This window comes from Urocampus carinirostris, chromosome 11 (assembly GCF_059441175.1).
Source record: "Urocampus carinirostris isolate Australia breed hairy pipefish chromosome 11, RoL_Ucar_1.0, whole genome shotgun sequence".
Lineage (NCBI taxonomy): Eukaryota > Metazoa > Chordata > Actinopteri > Syngnathiformes > Syngnathidae > Urocampus > Urocampus carinirostris.
This window is the reverse complement of record NC_142359.1, coordinates 20,630,970-20,643,515: the sequence shown is the minus strand read 5'-3', so window position 1 is coordinate 20,643,515 and position 12,546 is coordinate 20,630,970. Positions and strand designations below refer to the sequence as shown.

The 12,546-nt window shown below is 39.4% G+C and overlaps 1 protein-coding gene across 2 annotated transcripts in view; it reads left to right on the top strand.

Annotated features, from left to right (window-relative positions):
* The first annotated feature begins 8,213 nt into the window (after positions 1 to 8,213).
* LOC148356740 (liprin-beta-1-like) overlaps positions 8,214 to 12,546 on the top strand; it is a 31,314-nt gene continuing 26,981 nt past the window's right edge. For both annotated transcript variants that reach the window (XM_088347422.1, XM_088347423.1), the window contains exon 1: positions 8,214 to 8,354. The gene's annotated coding sequence lies outside the window, so the exon portion shown is untranslated. The remainder of the gene's footprint in view (positions 8,355 to 12,546) is intronic.

Here is a 12,546-nt window from a genome sequence, read left to right as displayed (position 1 = left end):
GTCAGGGATTGATACAGAAAACAGGGGCGGAATCAGGTAGGATACAGGAACAGGTCAGGATCAAAAACGGGAGTCAAAAGTGCTTGCCCTGCATGCGCTGAGGTTCACTGACGGACGGACCAGGAGTGAACGAGAATAGCGTGCTTAGATAGGGAGAGGGCAATTAGGGAATGAGTGGCAGCTGGGGCTAAAAGAGTGAGGGTAATTAGCAGGCAAGTGACAGAATCTTGACCATTTCATGTGGTGTGTCTTGGGCAAGTAAAGCCTGGTGCCACCCATCACTCTCCAGGCCAAAATGTGTGTCTACCCGGTCTCGAACCAGGGACATTTCACGTGTTAACCAATGAACTACGGAATCAAATGTTTTGAATATTACATTGAATGCAACAAATGCGCTTTTACGTCAACATTTAAATGTCCCTGCTCCTTGCTCCATCAGTAAACAAATGTCTTATCTCGGAATCCAAGCGTGAAACAAAAGCGTGCGGCGCAGAGCACCACGTCAAATGTTCGTGTGTCTTAAAGCTGCACTAAACAGCGGGACCGAGAAGAATTGCTGGAGTCTTTTTCCAGGAGAATGATCTGGAAAGTTGCGTGAATACTTGTTTTACATCTCATCAATCCAGGGACAAAGTGTGTTTATTGTTCTGCATGAACTGTTGATAGGTTTCACGCTTCTTCACCTGGCACACAATCAGTCAAAATGGCACCTTGTCAGTAAAAGCGATTATTTTTGTATTCAGAAATAACTGGATTGATTGGATGAATCAGTGTTTCTCAACTGGTGGGTCCAGGACCCGTTTTCAATGGGTTGCAGGGCAGTGTTGAGAGTAACGCGTTACAAAGGAGGGCAATTACTTTTCTTTAACGGGTTATCAATTAAGTATTGTAACTCGACTGTTGTTACAACATGGTGCGTTACTCTATAACTTAGCAACATAAATCAACTGTGTCTAAATAATAATAATAATGAAATAAAATAATTTTAAAAAGAGTAAAAAAAAAATATATATATATTTTTTAAGCATTTTTGAAGAGCTACTTCGCGGATTTTCACTTTTCGCGGGTGGTTTTGGTCCCCATTAACCGCGATAACCGAGGGATTACCGTATTGAATTCAGGGGGTCAGTTTATACAAGCAGATTTTTTTGGTGTGTGTCCAGTAGCAAATGGTAGGCTGTAACACCAAACAATCCGAAAATCATTGGGTCAAATGTAAGCACAGAATTTTATGGTAAAACTAATATATTTTGGGGCAGCACGGCGGCGCCGTGGTAAGCACATGTGCGGCACAGCTCTGAGGTCATGAGATCGAACCTCCTATGTGAAGTTTGCATGTTCTCCCTGTGCTTGCGTGGGTTTCCTCCGGGCACTCCGGTTTCCTCCCACATTCCAAAGACATGCATATTAGGTGAATCGGCCGGTCCAAATTGCCCCTAGGTGTGAATGAGCGTGCGAACTGTCTGTCCCTGTGTGCCCTGCGACTCCTGGCAAGCAGTTGTCTCCTGCCCACTGCCCGAAGATAGCTGGGATGGGCTCCAGCACCCCGCAACCCTACTGAGGATAAGCGGTGCAGATAATGGATGGATGGAGTTGGTACAGGGAAATTCATGTATTTGTTATGATGAATAATTATAGATATTCAAAGTACAGTTAATGTTTTGAAACACCCTGTATAATAAAACTGACTATTGCGTTGAAGGACGGATGTCTGGATTGGCTCCCTGTTAGCCTAAGATGTGATTTCAAGGTTCTCTTAGTATTATACAAAATCATACATGGACTTGCTCACTTATATCTTTCAAATCTGATTTTCCCCCTATGTTCCGGTCCAAAGCCTTCGTTCTGAGAGCGCCGGTCTTCTGGTGATCCCAAGAGCCAAGAAGTGTTCCGCAAGAGCGTTCTCCATCCGGGCTGTGGAATGCTCTTCCCCCTGAGATCCGATCTGCAACCTCAGTGGAAATGTTTAAATCTAAGCTTAAAACTCACTTCTACTCTATAGCATATGAATAACCTATACTTTTCATGGACAATATCTCTGTATTATTTGTGATTGCAACCTCCTTTGCTGTCTGGTAATCCTGGAAGGGGGATACCACATGTGCGGTCCCTTCTCAAGGTCTCTTCATTTTCCTCATGTTGAGGTTTTTGAGTTTTTCCTTGCCCTCATGTTGGTTCATAGTCTGAAAAAATAGTCTGTCTAATAACCTGTGAAGCCCTTTGAGACTCTTTGTGATTAAGGGCTATACAAATAAAAATTACTTGACTTGACTTGACTTGACTCGGAAATTATGCTTGTATTACGGACTTGAAAAACCCTTTCAACATAAGGCAGTGAATGATGTGTCATGATCTAGCACGCCACTGTTTGCCAGGGGGCGCCAACAGACAATGGAACTGGTGAATCCGCACACGTGGCTTCAATCTTCCACACCTTATACTCATTAAAGACCCTGTATAAAAGTACTGCACCAATAGCTTCCTTTGTCAGGTCATCAGCAATTATCATCCTGGTTTGTGAGGTTTGTTTTTCATTGGACCATTTGTTTGTCACATTGTTGATGATATTGTCATTAAATAACATCTTCAGCCCTCCCTGCCCTGGCTGCGGGGAGAGCCCCGAGCGGCGAGAAAAGCCCAGCGCCGCTTAGGCACTCATGCCCCGGCTGCAAGGAAAGCTACGGCCACTTTGCCCCCCCTGCCCCGGCTGCGAGAAAGGGCCTGGCCCCTTTGCCCCCTCCTGCTCCGTTTGCAAGGAGACACCCCAGCCGCTTCGGGGCCTCTTATCCCATATGCTGATTGTTTTCTGTTGTTGTTTGTTTTTGTGGTCTCTCTGGGATCCAGACCTTGGGTTGGAGGTTAGGTCATGATCCAGCATGCCACCGTCTGCCAGAAGTCGCCAACGGACAATTGCACTGGAGAATCCCCGTTAATGACCCTGTATAAAAGTACTGCATCAACAGCTTACTTTTCGTTTGTCGGGTCATCATCAATTATTACCAACCTTATACCCAGTACACTCTTTATGGTTTCATCCTGGTTTTGTTTTTCTTTTCTGGTTCAGACAGTTTTGTTAATTTTTTATTGACCATTTGTCACTTTGTTGGTGATTTTGGTATTGAGTTGTTTGAGCACATTGTCGTAGTTCATGCACTCCTGCGTTTGGGTCCACAGCAAATTATAATACGATGGTCATTAATGGAAAAAAGTCCAAATTAGTAAAAGGTAGTGGAAGATGAATATCAAAATGGCTTGTCTGTCTAGGCTGTGGGTTAAACAAACAAAAAAAACAATATCTGAATTAAGCGAAGACCGGTGGCGATGGAGCATGAGTTTTGCCATACAAGTAAACAAAAAAGATAATAATAAGGTAGTGTATATGCTAATTGCGGTTAAACAGACGCAATTTTAGCAATGCTGGAGGAGGTTCTCGGCTAAAGCATACGCTGATGGATGAAATTTTAAAATATTGGACTTCCATGTCATACTAATGGCTTTAGACTGCTTTGGATGGTTGAGACAGGCTAATGGCTGCAAACTAATAGTTGTAACGTCAGGATCAACCAAGCAAAAATAACTTAAGCAGCAGTCTCTTGTGGATGAGCGCCGGCCGTGTCGGTCCAGCACGTTGTCATTAGCTTTGTGAGAACAAGACGTAAATGAGGGGTTGTCAATAGGAACAGGAGAAGTGGTCTTTGTTGCTTTTTTTCTATGACTGTCTCTATCCGACTGGTGCTGGAGTGAGAAAACATGAAGTGAAGTAAGGAGTTGGTCGTGTATGGTGTTGATGTTTTAATTGGCTGTCATGTGTGATTTGCCGGCATGTTGCAACCTCTTGACTGCGATGGTATTTGGAGACGCAATGTTATCCAATTGTCGTGCACGTACACACAAGTCATGGAGGACATACAGTGTGTTATGAAAATGGCTGTCATTTTAATTTTCTGCTCGTCACAGCACGCTTATAAGATCTTTGCGTCAATGACTTTTCAGGAGACATCTGGCAAAACTTCTGCATAGTGAGTATTAAAGCCCCAGTGTGTAATACTTGACCTCTAGATGGCACTGTTGTCTAAAACCAGTGCCACAGCAAGCACAATGACGCCAGACAAACATAGCTGCAACTACTAGGAGGGATTTCACTGTGTAAAAGAAGTACAAATTTCTCGACCTGTGAATTTTCAAAATAATTAACATTGGTATGACAGTTCATGTATGTTTGCCTAGTATTCAAATCAATTTTTTTTACTGAATGAAAGTTATTTTTACCACTAAGAGGCACAAAATATTACACACTGTTCCTTTAAAGCAATGTATTATCACTGGGGTTGTAACGGTCATTATTGTTACTTTTTTAATACCATAATTTTAGGACTATGCATATCCCGTATCTGGCAATAAGCCGGACCCAATAGGGGAGTCTAACACATAAAACAGTACTGTTGGTAAATGTATTTTCATGATGATATGTGAGACACAGCCTCACCTGGCTTGAACGACTCCATGTCACTGAATACAACACAAAACACTTCAATAAATTACAATACAATACATTACAATAAATCACAATACAATACAATATAATACAATTGAAGTCAATAACCGCAACAATTGCAATAACACATCTTGATTGGAAATATACTGTATGATTTCAAATACTCATGAACTACTACACGACGGAGATAGCGTTTTTAAAAATTATTTTAGCAAGGCAAAGCAAGGCACTGTCAGTGTTGGTCAACTCCTATTACTGGCTTTGTATTTCAAACCTCGGCCTTCAATGGTGCAACGTCTGAATTAATCCAACCCTTAAGAACCATTTTAGCGCGACAAAACATTTACTTAAGCTACTGCTGCAGCAGATGTAAAAAAGGATCAATAATAAACTCATAAAATTGCAAAGATTTTTAGGAATACAGCCCCACGGTGCAAAAGTTCAGGGTTCAACTTCAGCCACCACAGCCTCCAGGTGTGGAGTTTGCATGTTCTCCCCGTGCTTGCATGGGTTTCCTCCGAGCACTCCGGTTTCCTCCCACATTCCAAAAACATGCATGTCAGGTTAATTGGCCAGTCCAAATTGTCCCTAAGTGTGAATGACCGAGTGAGTCGTCTGTCTCTGTGTGCCCTGCGACTGGCCAGAAACCAGATCAGGGTGTCCCCTGCCCACTGCCCGAGGATAGCTGGGATGGGCTCCAGCACCCCCGCGGCCCTAATGAAGATAAGTGGTGCAGATGATGAGTTGTTTTTATCAACTATATGACTATTCTTATTGTTGAAAGTTGTTATTGTTGTTATATTGCTGTCACTATTATACTATGCAAATTAATTGCAATCCAGGTTTATATTTATAAACAAAACAATGAAGTGAATTAATATGTTTGTGATGAAAACCAAAACTAAATAAATGGTGATACAATCACATAGAAATGACTTTTAATAAGAACACAAAACAGACATGTACTGCACAACTCATAGTTAGGGCAGACAAGTGGGAGTTTTGATGCTGGAGGTATCTGGCTCAAGCTCCCATGTCTTGTCTTTTTAATGCACAGATCAAGACACTTAGCATTGGGAGGTCCTGCTGCCTGGAGGCGTTCCCCCTCTAGCAGCAGGTACAAAGATACCTTGTATGATGGACAACACATGCCACAAAACAGTCAGTTGTCACCACCAGCATGAATGAGAAGTATTGTTATTAAAATGGATACTCTTGTTATATGGTATGCTTGAAATGTATGGAGACAGCAATGATGATGACGATAAAACTAATGATGGTGATGAAGTGACTGTACATTCACAGAACCGACGGAAATATGTAAATTAGTGAGGTGTTCATTTATTTATATTTTATTATTTTCTGTTGTGCAGTATGGGTTTTCCAACATGCATTACAGCAGCTATAATCATTTTCACCTCCACAAAAATATATGTAACAAGTAAGGAATTGAATATCTCTACTGTCTAGACTTTTACCTCCAACCAGCAACGTTATCATGGCCACTGGCCCACTGCTTAACAACGCTAGATGTATTTGGCTGCAAAATTACATGTGTTAGGAATCCAGAACCAATACCAGTACAAATATTATAACCCCTATGTAGTTTCAGTGATATAATTGTGGTAAAATATTTTAGAATTTTATTTCTTAGGCGAGGACGAGGAAGTTATATACTTAAAACCAGGGCTTTTTCATCCGGCCTGCCGGACAAAAATTGTCAAAACCTAATGACAATATGTATACAGGCAATAGTTAATAAAGGACTACTCGTTAAAAAATGTGTTTTTTGGGGGTGATAACTTCATCCCCACTGTCTCTTTGTGTGTCTACAACAAAAATAATCCACAGATATACTACAAAATTACCACTACAGTAATACTAAAATACTAAAATACTACTACATAAATATTACAACAGAAATACTACAAATATAAAACTACAGCCGGGGCGGGAGATCAAAACGTGGTCAGGGTCAAAAAACGGGTCGTAGCAGGAGACAAAAGGGGAAATCAGGAACGGACGAGTGGAAAACAGGTGACAAATACGGGACCGACGGGAGTTAAAAATGCTTGCCTTGTGAAAACAGAGGTTCGCTGACGGACTGACAACAGGTGAGTGAAAGGACTAAGCTCAAATAGGACGAAGAGCCAATCAGGTAACCAGCAGCAGCTGGCGCCAAATGAGCGGGCACTGGTGAGTGTAATGAGTGATCATGACAACTACTAACACAAAAATACTACTACAGCAGTACTACAACAGAAATACTACTTTGGAAATGCTACAAAAATATTACAAAAATAAAACTACTGTTACGCAACAAAAATTCTACATAAATACTAAAAAAACACTGCAGTAATACTATATTAACAAAATACTACCAGAGAACTATTACAACAGAAATACTACAACAATACGACATACTCTTTAAATATAATATGGAAATACTACAAAAATACTATTATATAAATGCTAGAATGATACTACAAAATTACTTTAAAAAACTACAACTACAGCACAGTGGTACCTATGCTGTACGTGCGAATTCAATTCGTTCTGGGAGTAGCTTGGTACCCTGAAAACCTCGTATGTAGAGACGCAATTTGAACATAATTTTATGTAAAATTAGTTTACCGCACAGTAAACATAAAACGAGAGGCATATAATGTAAAAAAAACAAAGGATAAAGAAATAACGAAATTATTCATTTAACTTTTTGCCTCCATTTATTGAAAAGCTAATCCAATGACATCTGCTTTTGCAAGCTTTTGACAATCCATCGGAAATGTGCAAGGCAAACCTAGCAAAAGCCTGACTTGCCATTACTTTTTCGGAGTGATTCCTTTCCATAAATTCCGCGACTTCATGGAATTTTGCTGAAATGTCTGTAATTTTGCCTAATTGAATGATGGCTGTGCATTGCGGGGAAACCATTCTCCTTCTCGTCTGTGAACTTGGAACTGTGACGGTGACACGAAAAGCATGTTTGAAGCCCCCATGTGCACTGGATGCCAGGGAGATTTTAAGCGATAGTCAGTTTGTTGATGCGGGGCAGTTAATGAAAAGCATCACTAGGGGGTGCACTTTCACTGTCTATTGTTCCGGAAACTCTCGGATCTGCGAATGTACTTTTGACTTTGTAACTAGAGGCAACTAGGTGCATTATTTTCCCGTTCAGGTACTTCGTAACCTGAAACTTTCGTATGTAGAGACATTCCTACGTAGAAGTACCAATCTTATACACCATAACTAAACCTAAAAGTTTGTGCTTTAACAGGGACTGAATATATTAGTTTGCTTTTATTGCATTTCAAAACCAAAATGATGGAACTAATCTGTTTAAAAACATACACAAATCACCGTAACATGTAGAAATCTTAATGTATATTCATTAATTAATGAAAATGTTGGCGTCCATGATTGGCTTAATTAATAGTCGCCCACCGCTGCTTTTTTCTATGTGAGGAGTTGCACGTCTTCTTAAAATTGTCACTTACGCCATCTGCTGGTGAACTAAATGGGTGCAACTTTCTATTCAAAGTTTATTCATTTCATACAACTTAATTGATTTTTTTTTATCTGGCACCATAATTAAATAATACAAATAAGAAATGTCATGTTTTAAATCGACGCGGAAGCGGTATTTTTTTTTTCGAAATACAAAGCCATATCTGGCTTTATTTTGAAGGAAATGTCCTAAACTTCCTTGCTATACTTGGTTTGATTGTCAAGCTTGACAGTGTCGCCCAGTCAAGTAAGCGCCCAGACAAAAGTTTAAGGAGAAGAGAAAAAAGTCCCGGTGCGAAATGAATTAACGCTGAGAGGTGTCCCCTCCGAGGACTTCACGTTTTCCAAACTGGTAAGTTCATACAATTTATTTAAATCAATTTTATGTCGTAGTTTAACGGTGCGTTACCGGTAAATTGCGGTCACAACTCTATTACACCGAAACTCCGAGAACTGTCGGACTTACACAACAAACAACTAACATACAGACAGAATAACAAACAAACAATTAACTAAGCACAATCTATAAATAAACTAACTGCACTACAGCAAGTCATTATTTACATAATATTGAGACTTATTAGCCTTTTCCCATGTTCTAAAGAAGGGGTTGGTAACCCAAGATGTTGAAAAAGCCAAATTCGGAGCCCTTCAAAAAATTGGGAGCTGTAAAAAATTAAAAACATACTGATTATAAATATATATAAATCCTTGGAAAACTTAAATGTTTGGTCATGTTTTTCCACCTACAGAAGGCGCATCCTTTTTTCCATCATCAACCATTTTTGAAAAAGTGTCACTTGCAGGGTAGGGTAGGGTTACTTTAACTTGATTTCTTTCAATTACTTTTGGATTACTCCAATACCAAATATGCTAGTAAAAGACAAAAGAAACTAAATATGAATAAAATGACTAAATTTTCTGCAGGCTTGGGGAGTAACGGAATACATGGAACGGCAAAAATGATGTTGGCAAGCTGTTTGGATTTATTTTCATTTTGTTTGTCACATTTTATGTTCGTTTTGCCGGAGATCAAAGCGATCAAAGCCAGGAGAGAAAGCTTACCACGTGTTGTGAGTCATCATTTTATTCGTATTTAGTTTCCTTTGTCTTTTATTAGCATATTTGGTATTGGAGTAATCCAAAGGTAATTGAAAGTAATCAAGTTAAAGTAACCCTACCCGAACCTAAGTGTCAGGTAGCTACTAGGGAGCGCTAAAGCCTCTTTTTGATGTCCCTCGTTTTAAGTGAATGTATTTGTTTTAAAGTAGTCTGCATACACTCTTATCCAGTAATCTACATCATTTTTATGACTATTTTAAAGTAAGGTGCATCATGTGTTGACAAAGTGCAACACACGTATAGGGTTACTACTGCATGTATGATATTTGTCGTCAGTTTCTTGGATGGAAACTTTTTCAAGGATGGAATTGTTGGAGTTAATCCATTTCTACCTATAGGCACTGAGGACACTGAATCATCTAGTCAGGATTGTTGAAGAATTTTGGACAGAAGAAATAAATGTGACTTGACTTGAATTTCATGAATGATCTCTGTTTTGTCCTGCCTAAGCTGCATAATCAGCCTTGAATTGACTTTGCCCATTGCTAGTGGAGAAAAGCACTACGGTCTGAGTTGGGTGTGTCAAAACCAAATGGACCAGGAGCCCCCCCAAGCTGAGGGCCGGAATGATGGAATATTGAAATCGTTTTCTAATTTTGATGTAGTCTAGCGATCCCAATTGAACCTACTGAAAAAATACCATGTATTCCAAAATGATCAGATAAATAATGCAAAATATACAATGGCTGTGTCAGTATTCCTGAATTTTTAACAGGCAAAGGGGGATACCCTATACTAGTAAGCATTAGCTGTTATATTCTATTTTAGCTAAATATAGCCAAATTTACTTTTATTTTCTATTTTTCTATTACTCCGGAAACTTAAACAATTTTTTAAAATATATTTGGGTTGAAATATGATAAAGTGCAAACATCTATTGACCAAAAACAACACGTTCTTCACATAGATGTAACACACTATTTAAAGAAAATACAACAATTGTTGGTGTATAATACAAAAGTGAATCAAGGTCATCGTCTGTAGAAAACCTTCTTGCAGGTTGGATTTGGCCCACAGGCCTTGACTTTGGCATGTGGATTTTGTAAATGACTCGCATGCTGAAAACATTTATGAAGCCCAGCCTTTGAGTTGAGATATATCTAATATGATTCTTTAGGCATTTGCCAGCAAATGCATTCTTAGAACTGCTGCCATCAAACTAATTTAGTTGTTTACAAGTTTTTGTTTTAATGCATTTATGGTCTTAATGTTATTTGTAATGATTGGCATCCTGTGACTGCAATAAAAGCCTGTTTTTCTGACGTGGATGTTAGTTTATCCATCATTAATTTGGAGAACAGTTTTCTCCTCAATGTGTCAGGAAGCGCTTCCTGGCTTGCCCTCGCCAGGCTTTTCCTAAGGGGTCCCTTCAATCCCTTTTATGGTTCCATCCCTATGAGGCAGAAGCATTTCAGCGATCTGGCGAGTCGTGACAGACACAGCTAGGATGAGAAGATTGTGTGTTATGCTCCTGATTCCTTTTGTTTTTTTTTGTCTCTTTCCCTCCCCACACACGTTCCATATGGAGAAAGTCAAAGTGAGAGTAGTGTGTTTTGGAGCTCGCACCATGTGAGCCTACAGGACACAAAGATGGGTTTGTGAAAGGAAAGAAAAAAAAACATTTCCTCTATGTGTGTCGTTCATGTCCACAATCTGACAATGTCATCACCAGAAGGAAGGATGACTTAAAGTCCACTGGAATTAGAGTGTCAAGAAAGGCCATGTGACGTCCACAAGTTCACTGACAGCTTCAAATCCTAAACTCTATTGCAAGGGGGAGAGCAAAGGTTTTTGTGTCGTGGGTCGCATTGTTTTGAAAATATTCGCACAGGGACCGGGCTGGAAAAAGAAAAATACTGATAGCTGTATTTGATTTTTTTTTATATGTCGACGGAGATGTTTTAATCGAATACTTTAACAATACTTAATACAAAGAACATAAGCCAATCCCTTTTTTATAATGTGCATTAACCTGCTCAAGTTGTTTCATTGTATATTTGTTTTTAAAGGGAGTATTTAATCAGATTAGGTTTAAAATAAGTAAAATAGATTTTTAAAAATAAAAGCATATATGGACTGGAAATGTAGCTGGAATAGGAAGATGAGGATGAGAAAGATAAGGACAATGAAGACGATGATTACGCGAGCAGTTAAAACGTGTTAAGCTAAATTTGTTCGTTGTGTGTGGGTGTTTAAAAAGTATAATGTATAATGTTATTTCATTTCCCTTGGTGATCAGGCCTTTTTTTTTCGTTGTTGAATTCAGAAAATTGGTCGCATTATTTATTTAAATCCTTGTTGGTATGTTAAACAGTCAACTTTTGGTTTGATGTACCAGATTTTGCGTAAACAAGCCACTGGACAGAAATTTTTATATAAGGCGTTTTTGCTCAAAAACGGCATATCTAGTCGTGCAGTTTGGTCATTGTCATTTGATACAGTTTTATACACTAGAATTTTGGCCTTGAGCGCAATAAAATAACTTTTTTTATGGGTGTACACAAAAGAAAATGGGTTACAAACTCCAGGCAAGTGCAACAGCATTGCCTTAAACAAAGACTTCTATTTATGGTGTTGTTGCTGTCATGCACTTACTGGACAAATTTCAACATATTACCCATTGTTCTCTTTTATTGATGTTCATTATGTTTGTGTACTGTTACCCAATGCTAAATATATTGCACCCTGGTCATCCTGGAAAGGGGATTACATCATGTGAGGCCCCTCCTCATGGTTTCTTGTTTTCCTCGTGCTGAGGTTTTGGGTTTTTCCTTGCCCTCATGTAGGTTTTGGATCAGGGGATGGTGTAGTAGTCTGTGTTATGTGCAGCCCTTTGAGACTTCTTGGGATTAAGGGCTATACAAATAAAAATGACTTGACTTGACTATTTTTAAAAAAGACAGGATGAGTATCTGCTCAGATGTTTGATAAACGGTAGTCTGCATACAAAGCTACAGCGGTTGGTTTGTAGTGGTGTGTGGCTTTGACGACATCCAGTGGACACGTTTAAAGCTGCTGGTTTGCGAAGTGGCTCATTTTTTTCTTATGCTTCTCTCGGCATCATCCCACGGGACGGATTGAATCCGTTGGCGGGCCTGGTACATCCCATGAGCCGAGAATGGCTTATGTGTTTTTCCTAACTGGAGTGATTACAATTTCCAGTGTGAAAGCCATGTCCTTAAAAATGACACCTAAGCACTAAATCATTTCCCTTGACGATTGCATAATACCACTGATAACGTCAATAGTGCTACTCATTTTTTAGTATTTTGTATGGAAAGACTTAAGTATTCTTTAAATCACATATGTAGAAGTCAAAGCCCGCAGACCGGATGTGGCCCATGAGAATGTTTGATTCAGCCCCTGAGATGATCTTGATGCATTATTGTATTATACATCTAGAATGGTTGTGCGTTTGTTTT